A 15,388-nucleotide genomic window follows, 5' to 3' on the forward strand; every position below is an offset into this window, starting at 1 on the left:
TACTACCTGGTTTGTAGCTGGTTACCTTTAACTTTGTCACTAAGCTTCCATTTGACCAAAACAAAATTAAAGATTTGATCTTTTTGTGTTTTGTTTGTTTGTTTGTTTGTTTGTTTTTCATTTTCTTTATGAAGCAAAATCACTTGGATTCCTTGTGAAAGTTGAAGATTGAAATTTCTGGATACTTCATTTCTGTCATTCTCTCTTCTTCTTTCCTCATTCCTCTATTGATCTTTGCCTTAGCCCCACTCTATGGGTCCTTTAGTTTTAGGTTATGCATGTGATTTAGCTAGTTTGCTGGCGTGTGCTTCTCTGGCTTGGTGGACACATCCATCCACAACCTTTTCTTCATGCCTTAACTCAAGGTGATCTTTGTTGTCCCCCATTACCATAGTGCCATGGGCATTGATATGAACCATCATCAAGTCACCATGATGCAGTCCCTTCAACCAACTCTCTTTCTCCATATTTTGTGTTATAGTGAATCCACTAAAATGTAATTTTCTCATATTTTTATTCTGAGAAAGAAGATGACATCTATTTTAGGCCCAAGGATTTAAAAGTAGAAGTGGTAGGAGTCTAAGAGAGAACTCTGGAAGGATATTGAATCTAAAATAAAAGCTGATGTGAAATGGGAATATGGTGACAGAGCAGGCAGACTCTAGGCTCGCCTTGTCCCACAAACACAACTATTAAATCATCCTAAATACTCCAGCAATCAGTGTAAAGACTGACAGAACAAATTCCACAACTAAATGGAGAGAAGAGGTCACATCAAAGAAGGTAGGAAGTTGGGAGACGTAGCTTAGGCAAGAAACAGATCACAGATGCTGTGGAGAGGAGGGAGCCATGGTCATAGAGAAGAAGGCAAAAGAGAAAGAAGCATGCAGGAGAATGCACAAGGACAATGTTTCCCCAAAACCATTGGATTGAAAAGCAAGAGGGGCTTTCTTGAGTCCTTACAACCACTGGGGCTAAAAACTTGGATTTTGTAAGGTTAGTGGGCTTGGGATACCTGGGTGGCTTGGCTGGTTGAAAGTCTGACTCTTAGTTTCAGCTTAGGTCATGATCTCAGAGTCATGAGATCAAGCCTTGGATTACACTCCATGTTCAGCACAGAGTATGCTTGAGAGATTCTCTTTCCCTCTACCTCCCCTTCTGGTCCTTCCCTGGCTCATGCTCTCTATCTCTTTCTCCTCTCTCTCAAATAAATTAATTAATTAAATATTAAAAAAATAAATAGTCAGTGGTCTTTACTGGGATAGAGCCTTGAAGGTATGAACTACTCTTGGAGAGAAGGCAACCAAACAATCCAGAGACAGACAGTGTGGAAATAGTGATCTGAAAAACATGTGGGGCACACAGCAGGGAAACTATTTGTCCTTCTTATAACATGTCCCTGATAGGCACCATTCACAGAAATGCCTCTCTGGAAACAAAGGAGCTTGTTAGCAACATTTTCTTCCATGACAATATTTCCCTCCCTGTCCCTCAGCATAAACTCAGAGCCACCTGCAAGAAGCAGCTTGGTACCAACAATGGCTGGCTAACTTGCTTACACTGGGACCCATACCTCAGAGCTCTGGTGTGACTTAGCTTCTCAGCAAACTTGTCTCAGTCCCAGGGCAGTGGGTCCCTCCCCAAGAAGACCAGCACAAATCCCTGCCCATACCTTGTCTTCAGAAAAGTTCTGCAGTGCCTCAGTTCTGGTGGAAGTGGTTCAGGTTTCATTTCAGACTGAAGGACACTCATCACATTTAGGTCAGGAACCAAACACTGCCCATAGCAGGCAAGGAGAGCCTCTACAGATGACTGGCCTGAGGGACAGAGGGGTCAAAATACAAGAACAGAGCACACACAACACACACAGGAGACACTCCCCAGAGTACCAGTCCTTGGGTACTACATGGTCAATACTTTCAGGAGAAGAAGTCATAGGTGGCTTTTCTAACACACAGTGGTAGGCAGAGACTTTGACAAAATGCCAAGACCATGAAATTTATCCCAAATGAAGACGATAAGGCCCATGGCCCGAGAGGTAGGCAAAAAAGATATAAGTAACATACCTGATGGAGAATTTAAAGCAACAATCAAAAGGATACTCACTGAACTTGAGAAAAGAATAGAAGGCATCAGTAAGACCCTTAGATTAAAGAGTTTAAATAGATTAAGGAGTTAAAAAAAATCAAGCATAGATGAAGAATGCAATAAATGAGATTGGAAACAAGCTTGATACAATCAACAGCAGGCTTAAAGAAGCAGAGGAAAATTAGTGACCTAGAGGACAAAATAATAGAAAATAATGAAGCTGGACAAAAGACAGAAAGAATTATGCAGCAGGAGAATAGATTTAGGGAGTTCAGTGACTCCATCAAACATAATAACATCCATATTGTAAGAGTCCCAGAAGAAGAGAGAGAAAAGGGGGCAGAAATTTTATTTCAAAAAATAATAGAAAACTTCCCTAATATGGAGGAGGAAACAGACATCCAGATCCAGGAAGCACAGAGAACTTGTATCAAAATCAACAAAAGCAGGCTGACACCAATACATATTGTAATTAAACATGCAAAATATAGTGATAAAAAAATTTAAAAACTTCAAGACAATGGGCATCTGGGTGACCCAGTTGGTTAAGCAACTGCTTTAGGCTCAGGTCATGATCCCGGAGTCCTGGGATCAAGTGCTGCATCAGGCTCCCAGCTCCACAGGGAGTCTGCTTCTCCCTCTGACCTTCCCCCCTTTCATGCTCTCTCTCACTGTCCCCTCTCAAATAAATAAATAAAAATCTTTAAAAACAAACAAACAAAAAATACAAGACAAAAGTAGTCCTTAAGTTACAAGAGAAAAGCCATTAGTCTAGCTGGAGATTTCTCAACAGAAATTCAGCAAGCCGGAAGAAAGTGGCATGATAAATTCAAAGAGCTGAATGGAAAAAAATCTCCAGCCAAGAATATTCTATCCAGCAAGGCTATCTTTCAGAACAGGAGAGAAATAAACAGTTTTCAAGACAAAAGCTAAAGGAGTTTGTGACCACTAAACCAGCCCTATAGGAAATATTAAACAGGACTCTTTGAGTGCAAAGAGACCAAAGATGACAGAGACAAGAAAGGACCTGAGAAAAATATCCAGAAACAATGACAAAACAAATAATAAAATGGCAATACATACATATTCATCAATAATTATTTTGAATATAAATGAACTAAATGCTCCAATCAAAAGGCATAGGGTGTCAGAATGGATAATGAACAAGACACATCTCTATCATGCCTACAAGAGACTCATTTTAGGCTTAAAGGCACTTGCAGATTGAAAGTGAGGGAGTGGAGAAACATTTATCATGTACATAAATGTCAAAAGAAAGCCAGAGTGGCAAGACAGACATCAGAGAAATGAGAACCTTTTTGTTCTTGTATTGTTTTTATCCTGCTTTGGTATCAGGATAATCCTGACTTCATAGAATGATTTGAATGTGTTTCCTCTATTGCATTATTTGTAAGATTTTGATATTTTCATTAATTATTTTTTAAATGTTTAATTGAATTTGGTAGAATTCACCAGTGAGGTCACATGTTCTTGAGTTTTCTGTGCTGGCAGATTTTTTTATTCCTAATTCAACTTTCATTCTTGTTATTGGTCTAAGAAGATTTCCTATTTCTTGGATTCAAGATTCATGATTCAATCATGGTAACTTATGCATTTTTGCATTTTTAGGAATCATCTGGGTTTTTTTTTTTCCCCCAAGTTATCTGATTTGCTAGTATATACTTATTTATAATAATCTGTTTTCACACTATGTACTTCTGGTGTTATCTGTTACCTGCAGTTATCTGGGGTTGGATTGTTTTCCTTACATTTCTCATTTTGGTTTTTGAGTCATCTCTCATTATTTTCTTAGTTAATGTAGTTAAAGCACAGTCTTTTTTTTTTTTAGTCTTTTTTTTTTAACTCATTGTTACTTTAAGTGTTATGTTATTGTTTATTCTGATCTCTATTTTATTTATTTCTTTGTTATTTCCTTCCTTTACTAATTTTCAGCTGAGTTTCTTCTTTTTCTAGGTCCTTGTAGTAGAATGTTAAGTTGTTTATTTGAAATTTTTCTCTTAATACAAGCATTTATAGCATAAATTTCACTCTAACATCTGCTTTAGCTGCATCCCATAAGTTTTGAAATACTGTGCTTTCTTTTTCTTTCATTTTGAGACATATTTTGATTTGCCATTTGATTTCTTATTTGGCCCGCTGCTTGTGCAGTAGTGTGTTGTTTAATATTTACATATTAACTAATATCTACAAAAACACTCAGGACCACATACTAAAAAAAGGTAAATTTTATTGTATGTAAACTATAATTTTTAAATGGTGAAAAATAAATTATAAAGAGTGCTTATGTATGCACAAAAAGTAAAAATTTTAAAAGGTGATGCCTGAGTCCATCCCCACCCTGTCTCTAGTTCAGATGGAAACAACGCCCCCCTCCAACCCTGCATAAAGCAGAGATACCTGATGCAGAAATGGAAAACTGTGTATATTGAAATTGTAAAGGCATTTTTATACCTCCTTGGTTCCATATCTTTTCCTTTCAAAATTGCAATGGAGGAAGCAGGTTCTTTGCCCTTCCCAAACATCTCTCTTAGAAAGTCCACAAATGGAATAGTTTTAGCTGAGTTGGGGCTGATTGACCTAATACTGGAAAGGCAGTGTCTAGAGAGAGGGATAGGAACAGTAGCATTGTCCAGGCTCTGGAGCCTATACTCAAACTGTGGTGTCAGAGGGACTTTTTGTCCTGCTTATGGTGATTTTATACTTGTTTGGGCTGGGGACCTGGGACTCTCTCACTCACCATTATTTCCCTACTATCTAATAAAGGATCTGGCACATTAAAAAAAAATATTACAGTGTAAAGTTCCTTGGGATTGGAACTCATATACTCTTCTTTCAGGAAGATTTGAGGAAGAAGATGGAGGGTATTATCTGTGTGCTATTTGAGATTCAGTATTAAGTTTTTAGGAAAGCTGAGGAAAGGCTGTAGAGAAGCTTTTCCTATAGTGGCTCCATGGAGCTTCAGCAGCCTACTCAGAAGAAATTACAGCTTTGTAGACCTCATTAAATGTAGTTATGGCTGCAGTTCCCCTTTTTTATTTCTTTCACAAAATAAACAGAAGTTCACTCGAGCCTTCCCCAGGAGAACCCCATGTGAACCAAATGTTTTCATTGTTCATTCTCTATACTCCCTCTTTGGATTTCTATCCCTGAAAGGAATTGGAATATAAAAAATTCTGGATAGGCCTACCTGTACATTTGGACTTTTCCATAGAAATGGAAAGGTAGGAGTCAGAGGAAAAAGCCATTTAAATTAGTTCAGCACTTGAATCTGACTTTCAAATTCTGATTGATTTTTCCAGTGTCAAGACGTCCACACTAATCAGGAAATATGAGTTCCTTTAAAAACAATCTCTTTGGACATCAATGTTCTCTTCTCCAGGTAATAGAAAGCCCTGCCACAGATTTAAATGTGTGCTATTGATATTGGCTGGGCAGAACAGGTATCAGAGAGACACCTTGATCATCTTTGAGAGGAAGGATCAGCATGAGACACAAAATGAATAAATACTAAAAGAGACTTCTGTGGGTTTTATTAAATAACAGTACTAACTAGATCATTTTGGAATGACTTTTCCATTACAGACAACTTAAAACCTGGACCAAAAACAACAGCTTGAAAATATCTGAATACTTTCACATGATAGTGAGGAATTAAAAGTTTCAACTGTGGGGTCTGACTTCCTTCAGGGGACATTTGCCAATTCTGAAAGAGACGAATTAGATGACAAAATAGTGATTATAGGGATACCTGGCTGGCTCTTGGGTTAAGTGTCTGACTCTTGATTCTGGCTCAGGTCATGATCTCAGTGTCATGAGATGAAGCGTCATGTTGGGCCCCACGTTGGGCTCCGTGCTGGGCACAGAGTTTGCTTAAGATTCTCTCTCTCTCCCTTGGCCCCTCCCCTCCAATCCTCCAATTCTCTCTCTCTTTCAAAAAAAAAAAAATAGTGATTACAATATGTACTGAGAAGTTTTCCGGGGTACAGAAAATGTACTGTGTCTTGACCTAGGTCATGATACATGGGTGTTTGGAATATAACAACTCATTAATCTACGTGTTTACATTTTATGCATTTTTCTCTCTGTGTGCTGTATCTTAAATATTTTTAAGTGTCTTTGATGTTTTATTAGGCAAAAAACCCTTCAAAGCAATTGATCTGTATGTGAGAGAATGAGGAATAACTTGCCTTTTGTATTAAAGCTGAAAAAAGAAGATGCCAAGTGAACTTCCAACCAATCTTCCTCCTCCAGACTTTTGTGTCATGAATACCGATTCCTTTAAAGTGTGTTTTTTTTTTTTTTCTTCTCTGAGAAAGAAGATAGTATCATAAGGTCAAGGACTTCAGAGGCGGGACAAGAAGAATTGATATTATATCCACAAAGGTATAATGCCTGAACCTATAGGCACCCTGTCTCTCAGTTAGATGGAGCCAGTCCAGGAAACAGTGTCTCCTGCCTAAGTGGCCCTGTGCTCTCTCTACTCCAGCTACTAGAATAAAAGATCCAGCCATCACCCGCCCATGTACAGTCTACCTTGGCCAGCTGCCAATCTGCTGAGCTAGTCATCTGGGTCATCCTCTGAGATAGGGCTTCGTTCACTTCCAGTTTTGCAACTGCCTTTTGTCAATTCTTCTAGCTGATATGGACAGAGACTTGGGTTCTTGAACCTTGGAGATGGACAGTTCACATCGATGGACCACAAGCCTGGGACTGCGGGAAGAGGAGCTGAAAGAGGACTGGCGCTTCTGATGTGTGTACAGTGAGGGAAAACCAGATGCCCTCCAAGTGTTGGTCTTGTGCATAGCTTTATAGCTTTTCACAGTTCTGGCTGCTTCTTACCACTTTTCTTTCCTTATCATCACTTTCCTTTCTTTTCTCAACTTTGCTTCATGTGAGGTTAAAGCTGGAGACCTTAGTTAGAATCGATGGTGTTTCTTCAGAAACATATTTGGTGTTTCCCCACCTCCATTTCTGTTTCTCTAAATTCAAGGGACTACTTGCGAGTATTGGCAGCAGGCTGACTTAGTACATGAGAAATGTCAGGTGATCCATTTCCACGTGGTTTAACCTTTCCAAATAATAAAATCTACTGAACTGTAATCATCAAAGGTGGATTATTTATTAAGTCTATCCTTGAAAAACAGCAGTAATTTGAGGCATTAGACCACATGCCTAATAGTTACCCTTGAAAGTAATTCCAGAGTTATTCTCTTTCTCTTCCTTGGTCAGGCTTGCATTCCAAAGATGACTGCACTGGGGTCTGATGATTAATGATCACATTATCAGTTGATCTGAGTTTAGTCATCATTTTGCACAGTTATGATTATGGAAGATGAAGATTCATTTCAACCATTTTCCATCTAGTACCTGCTATGAGCACTATGCTAGGCACTACCACAAAAACAAATGAAGCAAACTTCCTTCCTTTTTAAGGAAAGAATGCACACACAATTGATAATAAAATGAAGTGATAAGTATTTGCTAAATTAGCTACATGTAGATAATGTTAGGAGAGTCTGAAGAAGGGAAAGATTCAGCCTTTCTCTGTGTGTATGTTGCAGAAGGCATGGATCAACCTCAAAATCCATTGCCATAACTATGTATTAAAAGAGATTATGTTTTGGCTGAATGAATTTTAAATACATGATAAATATGTTACCAATGAAAAGAGCACTGAATTAAGAGTCAAAGTACATTGGCTTCCATGGCATAATTGTAAGATATAATTAAATGAATATGGTAGGGAAATATGTATTTTGACTTATTAATGTTGAAATAGCAGCTTTTATTGTCATGTGATAAGAAAATTGCATTGTAAGTGTCATTATCAGTCATAACAACTCTCAACTTTAAAAAGAGAGAGAGAGAAGAAGAAGATAACTCTTCTAAAGTTGACGAGAATTAAAAATGAGTGACTTACTCTTTGTTAAAAATTGAAAACAAAAATGTCCTCAGATGATTGATACTGAAATTATTGAGTTAATTCTGAACTGTGATTTAGAATAAATTCAGAACACATCATTTGGTATGTATTTACAAGATAAAAATATTCTTTCAATTTAAAATACTCAAAAAAAGTCAAAACAACAGCTGCTGAACTCTATTAACTTAACTATATGATTTGCAGACTAATCACTTAATTTTTTTGAACCTTGGTTTCTTTTTGTGCAAGCAAGAATAACAGTAATAATAATAATGATAATGTGTCATGATTCAGAACTGCAGTTAAAATTAAATCTAAAAATGTTTTCTTAGAACAGTCTAGTAAATTATAATAAGCATTAAAATATAAATTGCAATTTCATATTTTATTAAAAACTAGTATCTCATATCAATATTGTCTTACCATTTGCTTCTTGTTACTAAAAATCCAGATTCAGAATTTATAAAAATTGCTACTTGAGATTCTAAAGTAGAAAATCTGGCTTATCATTTTTTCGTGTGGGAAATCAGAGCTATTTATCTCCTATTTCACTATAATGTTTCCTTGATTTTTCTTTAAACTGGACTTTTCTTTTTCAATGGGCTATATCCTTAGTTTTCACTGAAATCTGAAATGTTAAGATACCAAGTTCCAATGAATTGTTTTATGTCTTCTCCCTTAAGTTCACGCATCAAAGCTTCTTTCATCTATCAGTTACCATAATGACTCTAATTTGTTCTTGCTTCCCATTTCCCTGCCTTTCATAAGTGTGTGCTCCCCTCCACCCACTCCACCGCCATTTTACTCTGGGGCATGGTTCTCCCTTCAGCCAATGCGATGAAATCGAGAAGCTGTTGTTTTTATGGTTGGCCCTTTCTGTTGTGATTGGAACTCCGTGACCACCATGAGAACAAGCCTGGACTGGCCTGCTAAAGGATGAGAGACCCCATTGAAGAAGTCACCAAATATCCCTACCAGCTCAGGTGAGGCCATCCTGTAGCAGTGGACCCGTTCACTGATCATGTATGTGTGTAAGCAAGTTCAGCAAAGGTCAAATGTGCCCAGTGAAGACTTACAAGAGCCACCCAGTCGAACCCAGCCCTAACTGCCAAACTACAGAATCACAAACTAAATAAGCAGTTGTTATTTTAAGTCACTATGTTTTGGATGGTTTGTTGCCCAGCAAAAAATAATTACATAGCTACTAATCGGTAGCTGAGGAGTCTGTTTTGAGTTACAATTCCACCTCTTAATTAATGGTCAGAATGCACCTTAAGGATAGAAGAGACAAGGAAGCAATTAGTATGAATAATTCCCAAAATTGCATACCCAAATGCTTGTGTTAGCATTTGGCCTTAGGCTACCTTACCAAACTCTGCTTTGCTCAGTTTGGTCTGTAGTTGAGAAAGGAAATGAGCGCTAGAGGCAGTAAAAGACAGCAGCGGAGGACTCTTTGAAGTCTGTGCTTGGAGTACAACTGCTTTTGTCTGTGTATATTACTTTAGTTTGATCACTATCTAGATGAAAGCTAGTGTCACACATTCAAAGTTAATATGCTAATCTCTGAAATAAACAACTACCTGAGAACCAAATTTCAAAGGAAACTGGTAGTTTGATTTGAACTGCCTATTTCCCTGTGATTTTTTCCAGCTCTCATCAGTGAATCTAAAGACTACCTTTAACAACAAGAAAAAATGAGGGAAAAAAAAAAAATCATTGAATTAAAGAAATGGCCAGCAAACATTTACAAGAGTGAAATAGCTTCCTTACATACTTTATATGGACCAATTGTATTTATATCTAAAGGGATTGTTTCATTTTGCAAAAGTTTACAAGGGTTAAGGCTGTCAAATTTACTTGGAGGAGAGTACAGTAGGTCAATTTTTTTTTTTGTAATTGTTGTTCGTTTTTGTTATTTTATTGCTTGATTCTTTGTTTCTTATCTAATCTGATCATTTTTCTTTTCAATTTCCTCAAACCCCTCCTCTGGACAAAAAAAAATTGATCTATTTATAGGAAAATCTTTTCTCTTGTTCTTTATATCTTTGCTACCTTTAGGTCCCCCGTAAAAGTTCCCTAATTCCAGAAAGATATTATAATCGATGAGAAAAATCTGTTTTAGACTGTAACTCTGGTATACATTTTTGTCACTTCTTTGTGTCAACACTAAGCATACTGAATAAAAATAATTTAAAAAGATGGATTCTAAACTGAACAAATAAAAATGGCTAAGATGGTAAAGTATATGTTATATGTATTTTACTCTAATTAAAACATAAGATAATAAAGAAATAAAAAAGATCAATTATACTTAATATACATGAATGCTGTTGCCATAAAAAGTTTACTGATATATTAAAGAAATACTAAAAAACACTCATTTCCATTTGTACAATTAAATGAAGCCTCAGATATTGTAGTGTATCATATATAATTGCTGTCTATTCGTTAGAGGCATTCATGTGTGAATGCCTGTAGGTGAAGTCATAGGCATACACTTTGGTATGTAAAATAACACAATTTATGACATGATATAACTGTATACTTAGAAAAAGCAGGCTAGGAATTATGTGTACACACTACTGCAGGAATATTAATCATAAACATATGCAAATGTTTATATATGAAACAGAAATGTTAAAATATAAATTGTAAAGAAACAGTTTTCTAGTGGCTCATATTTAGAATATCTTGAATGACCTGACTTGAAACACTGGTATCAGTTATTTTAGGAAGTTTCATAAAACAGTTGCTACAATAATCAAATAAAATCCTTAAAAATTACTTTTCTTCATGGTTAATCCAATGGTGTCCTAAATTGTTCATCACAGCAAGTTAAAAATTATTTTTAAGTAAATATAGATTCATAGGAAGTTACCAAGACAGTGTAGAGAGGTTCTAGGTAACTCTCTCCCATTTTCCCCTGTAGTAATCTCTAATATAATTATAGAACAATATCAAAACTGGGAATTTTACATTGGTGTGATGTTTGTGTCATTTCATTATGTGTGGTGTGCACCCACTGCCACGATCCAGACTCAGAGCTGTCCCATCACTCAAAGATCTCCATATTCTCCCCTTTAGAGTTACATCCCTCTTCCCAGCACCCCTCTCTTCTAATCTCTTTTCTGTCTCTGAAATTCTGTCATTGTGAGAATGGTGTATCAGTAAAATAATACAGTCTGTGACCTCTTGAGTTCTATCCACATCGTGTGTACCAAGAGTTTGCATCTTTATATTGCCGAGCAGGATTCCATTGTACAGATGTGCCGTGGTTTGCTTAAACTCATCATCTACTGAGGGGCATTTACGTTGCTTCCATTTCTAGGCTATCGTAAATACAGCTGGTGTAAATGAACATATACAGGTTTTTACTCAAGCCCTAAATGTTCATTTCTGTCAGGCAAACACCCTGGAGTGCCATTGCTGGTTCAGAGGTATTTGTATGTTTAGTTTTGTAAGAAACTGCCAAACTATTTTCCAGACTGGCTGTACCATTTTATTTATTTTTTTTAAGATTATTTATTTATTTATTTGACAGACAGAGATCACAAGTAGGCAGAGAAGTAGGCAGAGAGGGAGGAAGGGAAGCAGGCTCCCCGCTGAGCAGAGACCCTGGGATCATGACCCCAGCCAAAGACAGAGGCTTTAACCCATGAGCCACCCAGGTGCCCCTATACTATTTTAAATTACACCAGAAATGTATGAATGATCCAGTTTTTTCATATCCTTTGACCCTATTTTCTATTGCCACTATTTATTTTAGCTGTTCTAATAGTGTAATGGTATCTCATTGTAGTTTTAGCCTGCATTTCCCTAATGACTAGTGATACTAGACATATCTTCATATTCTTATTTGCCATCTGCATATTCTCATAGGTGAAATGTTTTCTCATGTGTTTTCCCCATTTTCTAATTGGATTGCTTTGTTCTTTGAGTGTTGAAATTTCAGAGTTCTTTACATATTTTAGCTGTGAGTCTTTTGCCAGATATGTGACTTGCAAATATTTTATCTTATTCTGTAGCCATTTGTCTTTTCATTCTCTTATAAAGGTCTTTTGCAGAACCAAGTATTTAATGATGATGCAGTTGACCTTATAAATTTTTCCTTTTATAGTGTGCTTTGTGTATCATATCTAAGAGTTCTTCACCCAAGGTCCTTAAGATTTTCTTCTGTGTTATGTCCTACAAGTTTTATAGTTTTGTTTTTTATATTTAAGTCTGTGATCCATTTCTGAGCTGATTTTGTATAAGGTGTGAGGTTAGATAAAGGTTCATTATGTAGTCTATGGATATCCAATTACACCAGCACCATTTGCTGACCCTTCCTTCAATGGCTTTAGCAATTTCAGAGCATAGACAGTGACCAAAGCATAAACAAGTAGAGGAGAAGCCCAAGACAAAAGTAGGGGTCAAATTATGAGCCATAGATCATAATCAGTATTTTTTTAAAGCAGTGATGAGCTTCTGGATGGCCTTAAATAGGAAAGTGGCTTAATTGATTTACATTTTTTTAAAGATCACCCTGGTTGCTATGTGAACAGTAACATGTAAGGAGAAGAAAAGCAGTAGAGAAACCAGTTAGGAGGCAATTAGAGCAACACCCTGAACATAAACCTGAACTTGATAATTTCTTATGATGTTATGATGGGCATATTTCTTATAATGTTATATTGGGCATTAATTCACAATTCCCTACCCCCTCCACCTATACACATGAGAAACACATTTGGAAATGATGCTCAGAGATCCAACCAATGTCTTGTAATAGGTGCTGTGCAGTTTATCTGCAAATCCCAGCCCTAGCTGTAATTCCAGTCCTTTCTCTTCCACTCAATGAAGCATGTGAAGATGTGTGTGAGTCACAGTGATTCTACTATAAGAAAAACCTAGAATCAGGGTGCCTGGGTGGCTCAGTGGTTAAGTGTCTGCCCTTGGTTCAGGTCATGATCTCAGAGTCCTGGGATTGAGTCCTGTGTCATGTCAGGCTCCCTGCTCAGCAGGGAGTCTGCTTCTCCTTCTCCCTCTGCCCCTCCCCTCTTCTTCTGCTTACTCTTCTCTCTCCCTCTCTCTCTCTCTCTCAAATAGATAAAAGCTTAAAAAGAAAAAAAAAAACTAGAATCTTTTTTTTATTACAAAGTATTTTATGACCAGTTAATTATGACATACTTCACAAGTGATTCAGATAAACTTGTATTCCTCAGCACTATAGCTAATCATTCAAAAAAGACTCAAAAAAACAAAAATTTGAGGAACCAAAATTAGATTGCTCACAGTATTTCAAGAATATATTCATTGCATATGTTTTTTAATTAAACACTCTTTAAACATCTGATATATGATTTTTTCATCTCTGATACAATTTTTCAGGTAAAATTCTACTTTCCAGGTCTAAAGATATCACCAAATATACACATTTTCAATGAGGTCACATAATCACAGTCAATATTTCCCCTCCCACACACCTTACTGAAAGATTTTGGTAAATTAATCCAGTTTCAAAAAAATAAAAATAATTTATTAAGTGGCAATTAACTTGGGGTACCTGCATGGCTCAGAGTGTTAAGGATCTGCCTTTGGCTCAGCTCATGATCCCAGCATCCTGGGATGGAGCCCTGCATCAGGCTCCCTGTTCAGTAGAAAGTCTTTTTCTCCCTCTCCTTCTGCAGCTCTCCCTGCTCATTCTCTCTCTCACTGTCTCAAATAAATAAATAAAATCTAAAAAGAGAGAGAGAGAGAACTGACTTATGAACAAATACAAAAGTGAATAAAAATATTTGTTAGCCAAATGATGTCTGGAGGTGGGGAATGGTGGTATATAACTCTACAAATATTTGGTGAGCCTAAAAATGTGGCAAAGAGATATTTTTGATTAAAAATTTAGTAGACAGGTTGAAATACTGCTGAGAATAAAATTCCATATATATTGATACAAATATATAAAAAAAAACTAAACAAGTTCCCCTAAAAAAACAATGGGTCAGAGCAAAAGGAAACCAAGTTCAGCTCAAGCAACCAAATTTTATGTTTTACAGAAGAGGACATGATTATCCAGAGAGAATAAGTAAGGTGCAGGACTAAGTGACATAGAGAAGTATAAAAATACATCTTTTATAAATTATTGGAACTAGATCAGGTGATTTTGTTCCATTAACATTGTTGATAACAGTTTTGCAAATGATGTATGTATTCCCAGCAAAAAGAAAGCTGCTGCTAATGACATCTCGTTTGACAAATTTTCATGAATGAGCAGTAGAGCACTTATGTTGATATCTAAAATTCCCAATTTCTTCTGCAAAATGTCTATCTTTAAAGAATTAAGGATTTATTTATTTGAGGAGGGGAGGAGGCCGACGAAGAGAGAGTCTTAAGCAGACTCCTCTGAGTGAAGAGTGGGAGGTGGGGCTGAATCCCATGACCCTGAGTCCGGGACCTGAGCCCAAACCAAGAGTCCAATGCTTAACCGACAGCACCACCCAGGCACCCTTGAAAAATATATGTTATTAATGTTTGCATTTGGAATCATGAAGTTGGCATAAAGGTCACAAGATCCCCCAAACAAAACATCATCTACCCACCAGCAGTTTCCTGCAATTTGGGTTGGTGGGGGAACACTGAGTAAATGCGAGAAGGCAGGGGACTTCCAGATGCCGGGTTAAGCAGCAAGAAAAACTAATTTCTATTTTGCTTTGCATCTAATTGTGATTTTATCAGATGGAATTTTGATTATAAGTACCAGATTCTGTGATAGTTTATCTGATATCTGGAAACAAGCCTCCCCCATCTCTTTCTATAATTGTTTCCCCTCCATTTACACACCTAATATAATGCTAGACTGTCCTGAGCCTGTTGCTCCACACTGATGATTTTTTTAAGGTAGTGCATGAGACACGGTAATAGTTATGACCAGTGGCCTCCAGAACATTTTTAACATGTACATCTACCAGTAAAACAACGTCCCACTTACATAAAATAAGTCCCAACCTCCAATTCACGTCTGGTATAAATTATCAACGTTTGCTAGTGTACTGATATAACACTCATATTTTTTAATATGTTATTTATTTTTTTGAGAGAGACAGTGAGAGAGAGATAGAGAGAGCACAAGCAGAGGGGAGGGGCAGAGGAAGAGGGAGAAGCAGGCTCCCTGCTGAGCAGGCAGCCCGACTCGATATTTGATCCCATGATTCTGGGATCATGACCTGAGCCAAAGGCAGACGCTTAACTGACTGAGCCACCCAGGTGTCCAGAACACTCATATTTATAAAATAAACACAGAAGTAGAAATGTTAAAAAATAAAAATGAATACCAATAGAAATGTGATATTTTCTCAGTGCCTCTCACCAGAGGATCTC

General features: G+C 37.0%; 1 non-coding gene across 1 annotated transcript; it reads right to left on the bottom strand.

Moving 5' to 3' along the window:
• Positions 1–10,801: 10,801 nt before the first annotated feature.
• LOC116869846 lies at positions 10,802–10,866 on the bottom strand. The gene has a single exon (XR_004383124.1). It is a non-coding gene; the product is annotated as a small nucleolar RNA SNORD58 (small nucleolar RNA).
• Between the last annotated feature and the right edge of the window lie 4,522 nt (positions 10,867–15,388).

Source organism: Lontra canadensis, unplaced genomic scaffold, assembly GCF_010015895.1.
Source record: "Lontra canadensis isolate GAN:19392208 unplaced genomic scaffold, GSC_riverotter_1.0 scaffold20, whole genome shotgun sequence".
Lineage (NCBI taxonomy): Eukaryota > Metazoa > Chordata > Mammalia > Carnivora > Mustelidae > Lontra > Lontra canadensis.